General features: G+C 45.6%; 1 protein-coding gene across 8 annotated transcripts in view; it reads right to left on the bottom strand.

Annotated features, from left to right (window-relative positions):
- Window positions 1–13,105, bottom strand: part of LOC115098078 (kelch-like ECH-associated protein 1) — a 100,391-nt gene extending 87,286 nt beyond the window's left edge. For 2 of the 8 annotated variants that reach the window (XM_029614381.1, XM_029614383.1), the window contains exons 1-2: window positions 12,508–13,100; window positions 6,088–6,174 (exon numbers count right to left, since the gene is read on the bottom strand). The gene's annotated coding sequence lies outside the window, so the exon portion shown is untranslated. Of the gene's footprint in view, window positions 1–6,087; window positions 6,175–12,507 lie in introns of all 8 variants that reach the window. The other 6 variants (XM_029614380.1, XM_029614384.1, XM_029614388.1 and 3 more) reach the window with 5 other exon arrangements.
- Between the last annotated feature and the right edge of the window lie 244 nt (window positions 13,106–13,349).

The following is a 13,349-nucleotide window of genomic DNA, read 5'->3' as shown; positions in this document are numbered from 1 at the left end:
GCGCGGCCACCTGAACCTTGAGGGAGTTGAGAGACAACTTGTTCTTCAAGCCGTCCTGCAGAAATTCCAGGATCATGGGAATTTTGACTGTCCGCGGAAGGATCTCGCGGTCCTCACACCAGGCTTTGAATACTCTCCATATCTGTATGTAAGCTAGTGATGTGGAGAACTTGCATGCTCAAAGCAGGGTGTCAATCACTGCCTTAGAGTATCCGCTTTTCTTCAGGCGAGTCCTCTCAAGAGCCAGATCATAAGAGAATAGAGTCGGGTCTTCGTGGAGGATTGGTCCTTGCCGGAGAAGGTCCCTGTGTGGAGGTAGGCACAGAGTGTTCTCTGCAAGAACATGGCCTTCTTGGCCAGTCCGGGGCCACTAGATGTATTAGTCCCCTGTGGTGTTCTATCTTGCGGATGATTCTGCCCAGTAGTAGCCATGAGGAAAAAAGCGTACAGCAGGTCTTCCTGTGGCCAGGTCTGGATGAGGGCATAGATTCCCTGGGATTGCGGTTTATTTTATTTAAAATCTTTTCTATACTGTTGTTACGTTATATACCATCACAACAGTTTACAGGGAGGCACATAAATAAATGTATAGGGTCATACATTCTAAGGTCCAGGTACATAATAAATACTATTTGATGAATGTGATAAATCTTGTCCTTTTATACATGTATCATTTTTATTTACAAGTATATTTTTTTATGTTAGCAGTGAGATAAAATAATAAAAGTCGCACATATTGAGATAAGTGCAGTGTACTGATGTTCTACTGCCTGCTCAAAAAGCCAGGTTTTTATTTTATTTTATTTTTTTTTTAAAGGTTTGAGGTCTTTTTGTAATCTAATCTCTAGTGGCATGGTGTTCCATAGTATAGGTCCTGCTAAGGATAATGCCCGTTCTCTAACTTGGGTTAATCTTGCTGTCCTGACAGAAGGGACAGTTAGGAGTGCTTTGTTAGCTGATCTCAGGTTTCTGTATGGGATATGCACACGTAGTGCTGTGTTCAGCCATTCTGCTTTTTCGTCATGTATTAATTTATGTATTGTGCATAGTGTTTTGTACTGTATTCTGTGCTCTATGGGTAACTAGTGTAATTCTGCTAGAGTTTCAGTAATGTGGTCCCTTTTCCCAGTCAGTATTCTTGCAGTGTTTTGTAGTATTTGAAGTGGTCTTAACGTTGTGTATGGTAATTCTAATAACAGGGCGTTGCAGTAATCTGTGCTAGCAAATATTAGTGCTTGTAGCACTGTTCGGAAGTTTGTAGGTGTTAGTAAGGGTTTTAGTTTCCTGAGAACCATGAGCTTTATGTAACCTTCCTTTACGTTTAGTGATGTGTGTTTAAGGCTGAGTTCCGTGTCTTCTCTGCTAAATTCTACTTTCTGGTTGTTTTTAAGCATTATAAGTGTAGAAATTCCATTTTTGCGATGTTAATAACTAGCTCCATTTGGTTTGATAATATTTAGGTACGTTAGCTAGGTTTAATGCTTTTTCAATTGAGTCATTGATGGGTAGGATTAGTTGAATGTCATCAGCATATATGTAATGTATGATTCCCAGGCCTGCCAGTAAATGGCATAAAGGCAGCAGGTATATGTTAGAGTGTTGCGGATAAAGCTGATCCTTGTGGAACTCCTGTTTAAGATTTATTTATCAGCTTTATCCGCAACACTCTAACATATACCTGCTGCCTTTATGCCATTTACTGGCAGGCCTGGGAATCATACATTACATATATGCTGATGACATTCAACTAATCCTACCCATTGATGACTGCAGCTGAAGTACTTGGGAACTTGGGCGTTGGACCGGGTTGCCAGTGGTTTACTATCAACTGGAAGGCTGTTGTTGACAGCGTCCATTTCCCTGGGTCTAGGCTCTCTGCTGAGGTAGTCCGCAGAGATGTTGCCTATTCTTGTGATGTGGGAGGCTGAGATCCCTTGCAGATTTGTTTCTGCCCACACCATGAGGGGGGGGGGGGGTCTATCTCCAGGGACACCGGTTGACTTCTGGTTCCTCCCTGGTGGTTGATGTAGGCAACTGTTGTGGTGTTTTCCAACATGACAGACTCACCCCAGAGTCTGTGGCCAAATCATAGGCTAGTCTGACTGCTCGGGCTTCCAGCCGGTTTATGTTTCATCCTGCCTCTTCCTTGTTCCATTGTCCTTGGGCTGTCAGTTCCTGACAGTGGGCTCCCCACCCTTGCAGGCTCACATCCGTGGTGAGCAAGATCCAGTTTGGTGGGGATAGTTTTACTCCCTTGCTCAGATGGTCTTCCTGTAGCCACCATTGGAGCTGGGTCCAAACCTATGCTGGTAGCTGGAGGTGAATGGAGTAGTTCTGGCACGTCTGGTTCCATCGTGACAGTAGGGAACGTTGTAGTGGGCGCATGTGAGCCCTTGCCCAGGGTTGATGTCATGAGACAAAGGACTTGGAGGTAGTCCCATACCTTGAGGCCAGCATAGTTCAACAGTTTTCGCAGCTGACCCATCAGTTTCCTTCTTGGAGAGGAGGGGGGGGGGGGGGGGGGAAGGACAACCTTGTTCTGATTGGTGTCAAAATTGGACTCCCAGGTACTCTAGCAATTGGGAGGGCTGCAGGCAGCTCTTGGCTGTGTTGACAACCCACCCGAGATTCTGCAGCAGATTGTAGACTCTGGTGGTCGCCTGGTGACTTTGCCCTGATCAGCCAATCATCCAGGTACGGATGTACGAGGATTCCTTCTTTCCTGTGTTGCCGCCACTACCACCATGATTTTGGTGAAGGTCCGAGGGGCAGTAGCTAGTCAGAAGGGTAGTGCCCGGAACTAGTAATGATGGTCCAGTATCGCAAAGCTTAGGAAGCACTAATGGTCGTGATGGACCGGGATGTGGAGATAGGCTTTGGATAGAGAAAAGAAAAGAAGGAGCCACAGACCTCAGCAGCAAACAGGAGGAACTTGCAGGGCCCTGTGGTGGTTCCCAACCCGCCACGCAGCAAAAATGAGACGGTGGACCGCATGGTGCTACGGCTCCTCCTCTTCTTCACCATGCAGTGAAGAACAACCCTAGGGCCGCGCAGCAGTTCGCAACTTGCTGCACAGCGAACAGGAGGAACCCTGGGGCCGTGCGATGAAGAGAGCAGGAGCCATAGGGCCACACTGCAGTTTCCATCCTGCCATGTGGCGAAGAGCTGCAGGACCACGTGCTAGGCAGCCAAAAGGGAAAAAAAAAACAAACCAAGCCACCAGGTAGCTCCCAACCTGCCCCACCAAAGAAGTGTAGGGCCATGACTGCTGGGAGAGGTCTTGGTTCTACAGTGTATGTATGAGCAACAGGAAACCTGTGTGTGAGTGTCTGAGCATGTGCGAGGAGGTGTGTGTTTATGTGTGCAAGAGAGCATAGACAGATACAAACTCTAGGGATGATGGAATAAAAGGTCTAAATAGTAATAAGTTCTCTTTGAGCAGTAAATTCTTCAGTTTATATCAGGAAAGGTAGAGGTATTGAAGCAGAGGGTGTTGTGTGTCTGAGTATGTGAACATTTGTGAGTGTGGATGTGTGAGAGGGATCGTGTGTGTGTGTGTGTGTAAAAGAGGGAATGTATGTGTAGGAGGGAACATCTGTGAGCATGAGAGAAAGGAAGCATAGGCATGTATGAGGGAGAGAGCATATGTATAGATATGTGAGAGAGAGAGAGAGAGAGAGCGCGAGAGAGATTATGCATCCCTCTCTCACTAATCCACCACAATCTGAGTGACTAGAAATAAATAAAAAAAAAGATTTTCCAGATATCGAGAGTGTGAATTATTTTATCCTTAGTAGTTTTACTTTTTGGATGCAGTTTGATGTGTTTGCTGTTGTCAAATATTTTATTGGTGTTTGAGAAATTTAAAACAAATTGAGTTTTTTAAATTATTGGATCTTCCATTCACCAGCTGTTTTGAAATATTCTTTTTATTATGTTTATACTATTTTGATTAATGTATTTATTATTTCTTGATTTTAATGTTTAATGGCTGAGGATTAGTGATTTCTGTTTTTCCACTGTTGCATTGCTTAGAGTCTGACTTGTTGCAGTTTTCCTATTCAGTTTTTGCCTGCATGTTTGTATTTATATGTTATGGTTTCTTTTTCCTGTATTTGGTGAGGGACTGCCTGTGTGATGTGGAGTATTCTGCTAGCGTGTAGGAATCTATAGCAGCTTGGTTTCTTCTATTTTCCTAATAGGAGGTGTATTGGTGTTTTCAGGCCTGGTGTAGGGTTGTTACTTTTAAGGGCTGGCAGTTAGTGCTGTTTAGGTGTGGGAGGTTTATTATATTGTAATTTACTCATGGCTTTCTGAGGGTCAACCCCACACCTAACACACATGGCAGTAGCCCTAATGCCATATGGTTCCAAGTGGCTTTTTGTCATAGGATTTCCTGGTTGTGCTAAAGTGCATGCAAATACTTATGATTTTTTTTTACCTCAGACTGTCCTTTGAATATTCTTTTTTCATGCAAAATCTATTATAAATGCATAATTTTTAACCATGTACGTAGAGAGAACAGGAGGAAAGGGTATAAGATTTGCTTAGGGCACCTAATACTCTTGCACGCGCAATGGGTTCCAGGGGAGGGGGGGGGGGGGGGTGAAGACCCGGAGGGTAGAGGGTGACCGTTTTTAAAGTTTAGGTTGTTGGAAGGAGCTTGGCTTTTTTTTGGCAGGCCCAAGGCACAGAATGAATGAAGGGGGGGGGGGGGGGGGGGAAGCAGCACAATAAATGTTTGCACAGGGCAGCAAAAAAGCTAGCACCGGCCCTGCTCTCTGCTACCACACATCTCAATTATGCATTCCTACACTTCACTGTAGCTCCCCGTCCTTGGACGGGCTTTTAATCACTAGTATGTATATAATATTCACAGTGTTACAAACCAAATCTTTTCCCTTCCTTCAGAATGTCATAGTCCAAGATGCAGTGCTTATATGCTTGGATTGACCAAATAGGATTAAAAAAAACAATAATTTAGCAGCATATTCATACTTAAAGAGTCCTAAAACAGAGAGGATACAGATTATACACCATCACTATACGAAAAAAGGTTGAAACATAACTCCTTAACACTTTATTTTTTAAAAAGGGGTTGCACAATAGCTTTTTATTTTTCAGTACCAGAGTTTCCGTGTAAAGAGTACATTTTGTTATCATGCGAAAGAATGTTCTGCACTGCTAGGACCTCAAGTCACAATATTGTTTTAAAGTCCTGTGGTTTTTGGGAGTAGCATTTCAACAAATACACTCAGGGGTAGATTTTCAGACGAGCGCGAACAGCCTACTTTTGTTTGCGCTCCAGGCGCAAACAAAAGTACGCTGGATTTTAGTAGATACGCGCGTAGTCGCGCGTATCGGCTAAAATCCTGGATCGGCGCGCGCAAGGCTATCGATTTCGTATAGCCTGCGCGCGCCGAGCCGCGCAGCCTACCCCCGTTCCCTCCTAGGCCGCTCCGAAATCGGAGCGGCCTAGAAGGGAACTTTCCTTTGCCCTCCCCTCACCTTCCCCTCCCTTCCCCTACCTAACCCACCCGCCCGGCCCTGTCTAAACCCCCATCCTACCTTTGTCGGGTACGGAGGGCGCGGCCACGCCCCCGGGCCGTAGCCACGCCCCCGTACCCGCCCCCAAAACGCTGCCGACACGCCCCCGCAACGCCGCGCGCTCCGGCCCCGCCCCCGACACGCCTCCCGACACGCCCACTCCGAAAACCCCCGGACTTACGCGAGTCCCGGGGTTCTGCGCGCGCCGGTGAGCCTATGTAAAATAGGCTCACCGGCGCGCAGGGCCCTGCTCGCGTAAATCCGCCCGGTTTTGGGCGGATTTACGCGAGCAGGGCTCTGAAAATCCGCCCCTCAATGTATTCCCAGCTTGCAGGGATCACTTCTTTTATTTATTTAAAACATTTCTTAACCACCTTCCCAATGCCAATGGGCTGTCCAAACCAGTGTGAAAACGCATAATAAAAAAAAATATATACAAACATAACACTCCAATAAAATAAAGCCATAAGAAAAAACAAACACAAATTATATCTTAGATGCAGCAACACTTACTAGATTGCTCAGGAACACAAAACTCACCCCTTTCTTGGCTGCCCCGAGTCCTCCTTTGGTCTTATTCCCACATTCTCTTTTTATATAACCCCAATTCAGGGTAGTTGCTGAATTCTGATGGGGGCCAAAAAATCCCAAGATTAAGTGCCAATTGTACAATTGCCAGTCCTTTTGCCTTGGGATGTAGGTTCTTGATCTCTTGTGGATGCATCCCTGGTACAGGCTCCTGAGATATGGCTTACCCTCCAGAGAGTGGATGGATAAGTTTCCCAGGTAGGTAGGTTACTCTGAATATGAATGGGATCTCTTTCCCCAAAAAATCTCCTGAGGTCCAAGAGAGTCCCAGTCTTCAAAACACAGTAAGTGGCCTGTGCCCCAAGGGTGAAGACCCCAGTGGTAGGCCTTCAAAGGTCTCGCTCAACTCTCTGACTGCTCCTGTGGACCTCTCTGGAGGAAAGGTCTTTTGCTGGAAAAAGCAGACCTTGTTCTGACCCAGCTTTACAGTGAGGAAGAGTGGTGTCAAAAAGACTTCCTCACAAAACATAAGGGGAAAAATTTCCAAAGTTCACAGAAGTCTCCCACTAAAGGGTTGTTCATTGCTGCTCCTCAGCTGAATGGTGAGAGAGGACATGACAGATCTAGCCGCCAGGACTCTGGTTATGGGGCATGTTCCTACTCCAGACTGAACCAGGGTCTCATCCAAAAAGAGACTTCCAAAGCTTCTAGAAATTTATTTATTTATTTTATATACCGACATTCAATCGAGATATCACATCGGTTTCCAGGTAACTAAGAGAATAGGGCGAGTTCTGCCCTATTTTACATTATAACATGATAACAATTATAACATGTTAACAATTATAACAGAGATACATGGAAAAATAAAATTATAGCATATAACATATATACAATATGACTTGTTGATAAAATAATTTAGGTAACAGGGTTGATTGGAGGGAGGTAAGAAAAGGGTGGGAGGGGGGAGAGGGGGAGGGAGGGAGTAAAGGAGGGAGAGGTGTATGCGTAGGGGGGTGTGGTGTGATGCATTCAGGCAGGTTAAGGGTCAGGTGGGAAGGCTTTTAAAAACAGCCATGTTTTGAGGTGTTTTTTAAAGACTTGCAATGAGGGTTCATTTCTGAGATGGGTGGGGAGGGTTTTAGTTTAGTGTTTTCAGTTTAGTGAAGAGAAATAGTCTCTTCACTAAACTGGAGGCAGATTCTCACAGGCAAGGAGTGCTCTGCAAGAAATCCTTCTCCCAATAGGCTGGGAAGCCTAAAAACTTAAAGCTGAGTGTAAGCTCCTCACTCCTGAAACACAAACTGCCCATACTCTAGTGTCTCCTAGCCCCCACCCACCCCCCATTGTGCCCTAGGAGTTCACCAGTCCAGCAAGCCTCAAGGGGGGTGCTGTCAAATGATACATTCTTCTCCTACTTGGCTAACCCAAGGCTGGGAATTAAAGTCATTTAGTGGAGACCTAGAGGGTCTCTACATTTGTTCCAATGCATTTTTGCCACTTAGATTTTCCACACTATTTTCTAATATTTTATTTATTTTATTTATTTAGAGTTTTTATATACCGGCAATCATGAAAACATATCTTGCTGGTTTACATAGAACGGGGGTGCAATAAATACAAAAAATGATAATAAATACATGGAACTAGAACTGTGGTGACAGAAGGTACAGTTACATTTAACAAGGGAAGCCGAACTTGGAAGGAAGAAGAGAGGAGAGACTAGTTAACAAAATACAATATAAATGTAGTATAGAATAAATATTAAATACAAACGGCAAGGTGTTTTATGAGTCATTGGATTGTGTCATTAGGTTGTGTCCGGAAAAGCTTGCTTGAATAACCAAGTCTTAAGTTTTTTCCTAAATGTTGGGAGGCATGGCTCCTGTCTGAGGTCTGTAGGAATGGAATTCCACAGTAGAGGGCCAGCTGTGGAGGTGGCGCGATCTCTTAGGGTGATGTGTTTGGTCGTTTTCGCTGGGGGAACTAGTAGGGAGCCTCTATAAGCATCTCTGGTAGGTCTAGTAGAATTATGTAATTGGAGAGGGAATTGGAGATCGAGAGTGGTGAGTTGATGTATAGTTTTATAGATGATGGTTAAGGCCTTATACATGATGCGGAAGTATATGGGTAACCAATGTAGCTCTTTCAAGACGGGGGAGATGTCGTCTCTTTTCCTTGTGCCTGTCAGAATACGGGCTGCTGAATTTTGCACCATCTGGAGTGGTTTGGAGTAGGATGAAGGTAGACCTAGCAATAGGGAATTGCAGTAGTCCAGTTTCGAGAAAATGACTGCTTGGATGATCGTTCTGAAATCGTGAGCGTGGAAAAGAGGTCTTATCCTTTTTAGGACCTGGAGTTTTATAGAAGCAGTCTTTAGTTGTTTTGTTGATGTGTGCCTTGAAGTTTAGCCGGTTATCTATTATCACTCCTAGGTCTCTGGTTTGTGTGGTAAGAAGATTGGAAGGAAGAGTACTGTTGTTTGTGTTTTCAGGCGAGATGAGTAGGATCTCAGTCTTGGAGGAATTTAAGATGAGGTGTAGGCTGTTGAGTAGTTGTTTGATTTTTTGGTGGCATGATTCCCAGTAGTCAAGAGCATTAGAGTAAGTGTCTTTAATAGGGATGATGATTTGAATATCATCTGCGTATAGGAAAAACTTTAGATTGAGGTCAGTGAGAAGTTGGCATAGAGGAAGAAGGTAAATATTGAATAGAGTCGGGGATAGTGAAGAACCTTGTGGGACTCCTATAGCAGAGTCAAATCTTGAGGATTCCTTGTTTTGGAGTTTAACTTTGTAACCTCTATTGTTGAGAAAGGTTTTAAACCAGGAGAAGACGGTGCCGCTGATTCCTATGGATGACAATAGGTTTAGGAGGATGGCATGGTTGACCGTATCAAACGCTGCGGATAGGTCTAGCAAGATTAGTAGGAACGAGTTTCCTTTGTCAAGGCCCAATAGTATATGGTCTGTCAAAGAGATGAGGAGAGATTCTGTGCCTCGATTTTTTCGAAATCCGTGTTGTGGGGCGAAGAGGAGATTGTTGTCTTCTATGTAGTTTGAGAGTTGAGTGTTAACAAGTTTTTCCATGATCTTGGCGATGAATGGGAGGTTAGCTATGGGGCGGAAGTTGATGGGGTCCTTTGGGTCAAGGTTGGGTTTCTTTAGGAGAGGTGAGATTGAGGCCATTTTGAGATCGTCTGGAAAGGATCCTTGGGCTAGAGAGCAGTTGATGATGTTTGTCAATGATGTAGCTATTGTGTCTGGAATGGATAGAAGTAGTTTAGTGGGGATGTGGTCTGCAGGATGAGATGAAGGTTTCATTCTTCTCAGGATGGTTTGTATCTCAGTGGAAGAGACGGGCTCAAAAGTGTTAAGGCTGGAGTTTAAGAAGGTCGGGTGTTGGTATGTTGGGAGGGCGTCTACTGTATTGGAAGGCAGTTGGGTTAAAAGATTGTCGATTTTATTTTGGAAAAATTGGGCCAGTTCTTCAGCTTTGGATTGTGCCATGTCGCTGGGGATTTCTCGCGGTATGGTTTGCGTGAGGCTGGATACATAAGCGAAGAGGGCTTTAGCATCAAAGACCAGGTTGTGAATCTTAGATGCAAAATAATCTTTTTTTGATTTTGAGGTGAGGGCTTTGTACTGGTATAGTGTAGATTTGTATGATGAGATGGTGATGTCACTAGGAGTTTTACGCCAAGTCGCTTCTTTCTTTCTTAAGCTTTGTTTTAGTTTTCTGAGTTCATTGGTGAACCAAGGTTGTCTGTTGGAGGCATTGGTGTGAGATTTTTTTTATAGTTGAAGGGCAGAGCTTGTTAGCTATATTTTCTGTTATATTGTTCCAGGAACGAATGGCAGTGTTCGGGTCGGTGAGATCTAATAGAGGGAGCTGTGACTCCATCTGGATGTTAAGATCATCTGGGGAGCATCGCCAGATGCTCCCCAGATGATCTTAACATCCCCAGATGATCTTAACATCCAGATGATCATGGCCATAACTAAATCCCCCAGGTGGGATTTAGTTATGGCCATGCTTATCCCCCTAGTTTGTTTGGGGTTTTTTTAAATTCTCTTCCCCTTAAGCCTTCTATCTGGCTTTGATATACTAAGTTTCCCTAGTTTGTATCCATGGAAAAATGCTTAAAATCCATGGTCAGTAAACTAGTAAGCAGCCAAGTTATACAGCTAAAATCTGCCAGATAACCTGTCCCAGATACTCAGCAGGATATTTATACACAACTAACCAGATTCTGAATATATGTCGGTTAGGTCTAAAGTTATCCAGTCTTATGCAGCAGGATAACCTGCCAAGTAACTGGAAGGAGTAATGGGGAGGGCCGGCATAGTTAGTTAGCAGGTCCCTTCATTTTGGAGGGGATGGGGGAGCAGCAGGGGTGTAAATGATAAATGGTAGTGGGATATCTACAAAAGAGATCCAGTTAAGTGGCAGGATATCTGGCTACACAAGGCTGGATAACTTAACAGATTTTAAATTATAAAGTGGCTAAGTTAGCCAGATCACATAATTCCTCCCCAAAACACCCCTGAACACTTCTTTGTCCAGCTAGAATCTTGTGGGAGGAGTGGCTCAGTATTCAAAACCTTGCCATTTAAATGGATAACTTGTGAGTCCCCTCTTAGGGGCGGATTTTCAGAGCCCTGCTCGCGTAAATCCGCCCAAAACCGGGCGGATTTACGCGAGCAGGGCCCCTGCGCGCCGGTGAGCCTATTTTACATAGGCTCAGGCTCACCGGCGCGCGCAGAACCCCGGGACTCGCGTAAGTCCCGGGGTTTTCGGAGTGGGCGTGTCGGGAGGCGTGTCGGGGGCGGGGCCGGAGCGCGCGGCGTTGCGGGGGCGTGTCGGCAGCGTTTTGGGGCGGGTACGGGGCGTGGCTACGGCCCGGGGGCGTGGCCGCACCCTCCGTACCCGCCCCCAGGTCGCGGCCCGGCGCGCAGGAGGCCCGCTGGCGCGCGGGGATTTACGCCTCCCTCTGGGAGGCGTAAATCCCCCGACAAAGGTAGGATGGGGGTTTAGACAGGGCCGGGCGGGTGGGTTAGGTAGGGGAAGGGAGGGGAAGGTGAGGGGAGGGCAAAGGAAAGTTCCCTTCTAGGCCGCTCCGATTTCGGAGCGGCCTAGGAGGGAACGGGGGTAGGCAGCGCGGCTCGGCGCGCGCAGGCTATACGAAATCGATAGCCTTGCGCGCGCCGATCCAGGATTTTAGCCGATACGCGCGACTACGCGCGTATCTACTAAAATCCAGCGTACTTTTGTTTGCGCCTGGAGCGCAAACAAAAGTAGGCTGTTCGCGCTCGTCTGAAAATCTACCCCTTAGTGTTTAGGTCCATCAGCCTGTGCTGTCACTTTTAGCAGGCTATTGGCATAATGCCTGTCTTGGTTCTGAGGAAGATCTGCACAGTTGCACCCCAGTTTAGTTCAATTTGTAATGGGGAGAGAGAGACTAGAAAAAAAAAAAAAAGGAAGTTTCAAAAGACCAGTAAAACTTTAGGAATGAAATGAGCCTAGTAATTGACAGCAGATAGAGGACCAAAAAAAGCCGGCTGAGAGTCTTTGACTTTGGGTAGATGCATATATAAATTCCCAAAGGCAACCCAACTCCTGCTCCCTATCTCTGCTACCTCTTCTCCCAATTCTTTTCCTAATCAGGAAGAAAACGTGGGTCTCTATGATTTTAAGCTTAAAATTACTTTGTGTGCTGCCCTTATAAAATTCTGTTTTAGTGTCCTAGAAATAAAGTGTGAAATAATATAATTTCAAAGACATCGTCTACAACTTATTTTAATAACTTTTAAGAGTTATGCTGCTTTCAACAGCAGACCACTAACAGGCTAACCATGTTACTTTGTTCCCAGCGTCTCTTTTTTTCTGCAATGCTATTAATTAGTATAAAGCATAGCTAGACTCTAAATAAAACAAAATGCCCTTTCCAAAAAACAGTAGAATGAATGAATGCTTATGATTAACGCTTTCTGTAACCCAGCCCACTACAGATAGGGGGGGGGGGGGGGGGGGGGGAACCCATGCATTGGCTTTTCAAAGTTTCTGCCACACCTGTAACCATGAAACCTCGATGAAAGAGTGGAAGATGAGGGGGACCCTCCCCCTTTAGGCTGGACCAAGTCACATTTTTTTCTTTAGGTCTATAAAAAATAATATTAATTAAAAGTGGACGCATCTTCCTACTCTTTTTATTCTCTCGAAAAAGATGATTTTTGTTCACCTGACTTTTACTTTTGGGGAACTGGAAAGAGATCAACAGTTACAAGTTTTTAAGAGTATGTGTGTAGAAGTGGAGGTGGAGGGCTCTTAACACCTATCATTAAATGCACAAGTCAAACGAGCTCCTTGGCGCAGGAAACCACTGGAAGTAAAATAAATCCATGCACTTAGTGCTACAATAAATGTGCTTACCTTGCCTGTGGTGCTGGCTGACGAACCGAGCCGAAAGAAGAACTGCAAGTTTTAATGTTTGCGTTGTGTTTCTCCCCTCCCTCCTTATGTATGCAGACGAAGGAAGGAGCCTCCCTCCCCCATCCTCACCCCTCCACTGGCAAAGCCGCTGCTGCGATGGTGCCGGCGAATGCACGCGCCTGCAGTTGTCTGGCGGGAGCGGTGCGGGCGCGAGCCGGCCTGTGTCACCGTGACTCTGCACTTTGGCGCCTGTGGCTGCCTGGCGCGCTCTTTTTTTCTGCTTTAGGAAACCAGCCCCATCTACATGACAAAACTCCCCCTCCCCTCAAATTTTTCTTTCTTTTTGTTGTTGTTGTTGTTGTTGATGGTTTTCAGGGCTCTGGACACCGTATGTGTATGTGTTGGTGTGGGAGAGGAGGTCATATATCTGGGTCCGAGCTGCTCCAGAGTTGCTGCTGCGGTCGTTTTTTTGCTGAATATTTCTTTTCAGTCTCTCTTTTGTCGTCAGTTTTGTGTCTTCACCAGCAGGGTCCTGTTAACGGATTCTAAAGGCTAGCAATGCCAACCAACGGGCTGCAGCAGCGCGATGTAGAATTGGCTGCTGGAAAGGATACAGAGGGGCTGAACTCTTTAATACTCTAGAACCGCTGGGATTTGGGGGGGGGGGGTCCGGTGAAAACTGATGAGGTACAGCCTCTTGGATTTCAGACCCTTCAAATCTATGTATTTGCATAGAAACAAGGAAGGCAGATAACGACCGGAAGGCCCAGCCGTCTGCCCAGCTCAAGTCTTGTTTCACCGGCTTTCCTCTTAACAGTTTCAAGAGGAACTTGCCAAGATCA

The sequence above is a fragment of the Rhinatrema bivittatum genome, chromosome 8 (assembly GCF_901001135.1).
Source record: "Rhinatrema bivittatum chromosome 8, aRhiBiv1.1, whole genome shotgun sequence".
NCBI classification, from domain to species: Eukaryota; Metazoa; Chordata; class Amphibia; order Gymnophiona; family Rhinatrematidae; genus Rhinatrema; species Rhinatrema bivittatum.
Note: the sequence above shows the minus strand (reverse complement) of the source record. Positions and strands in the feature narration are given on the sequence as shown.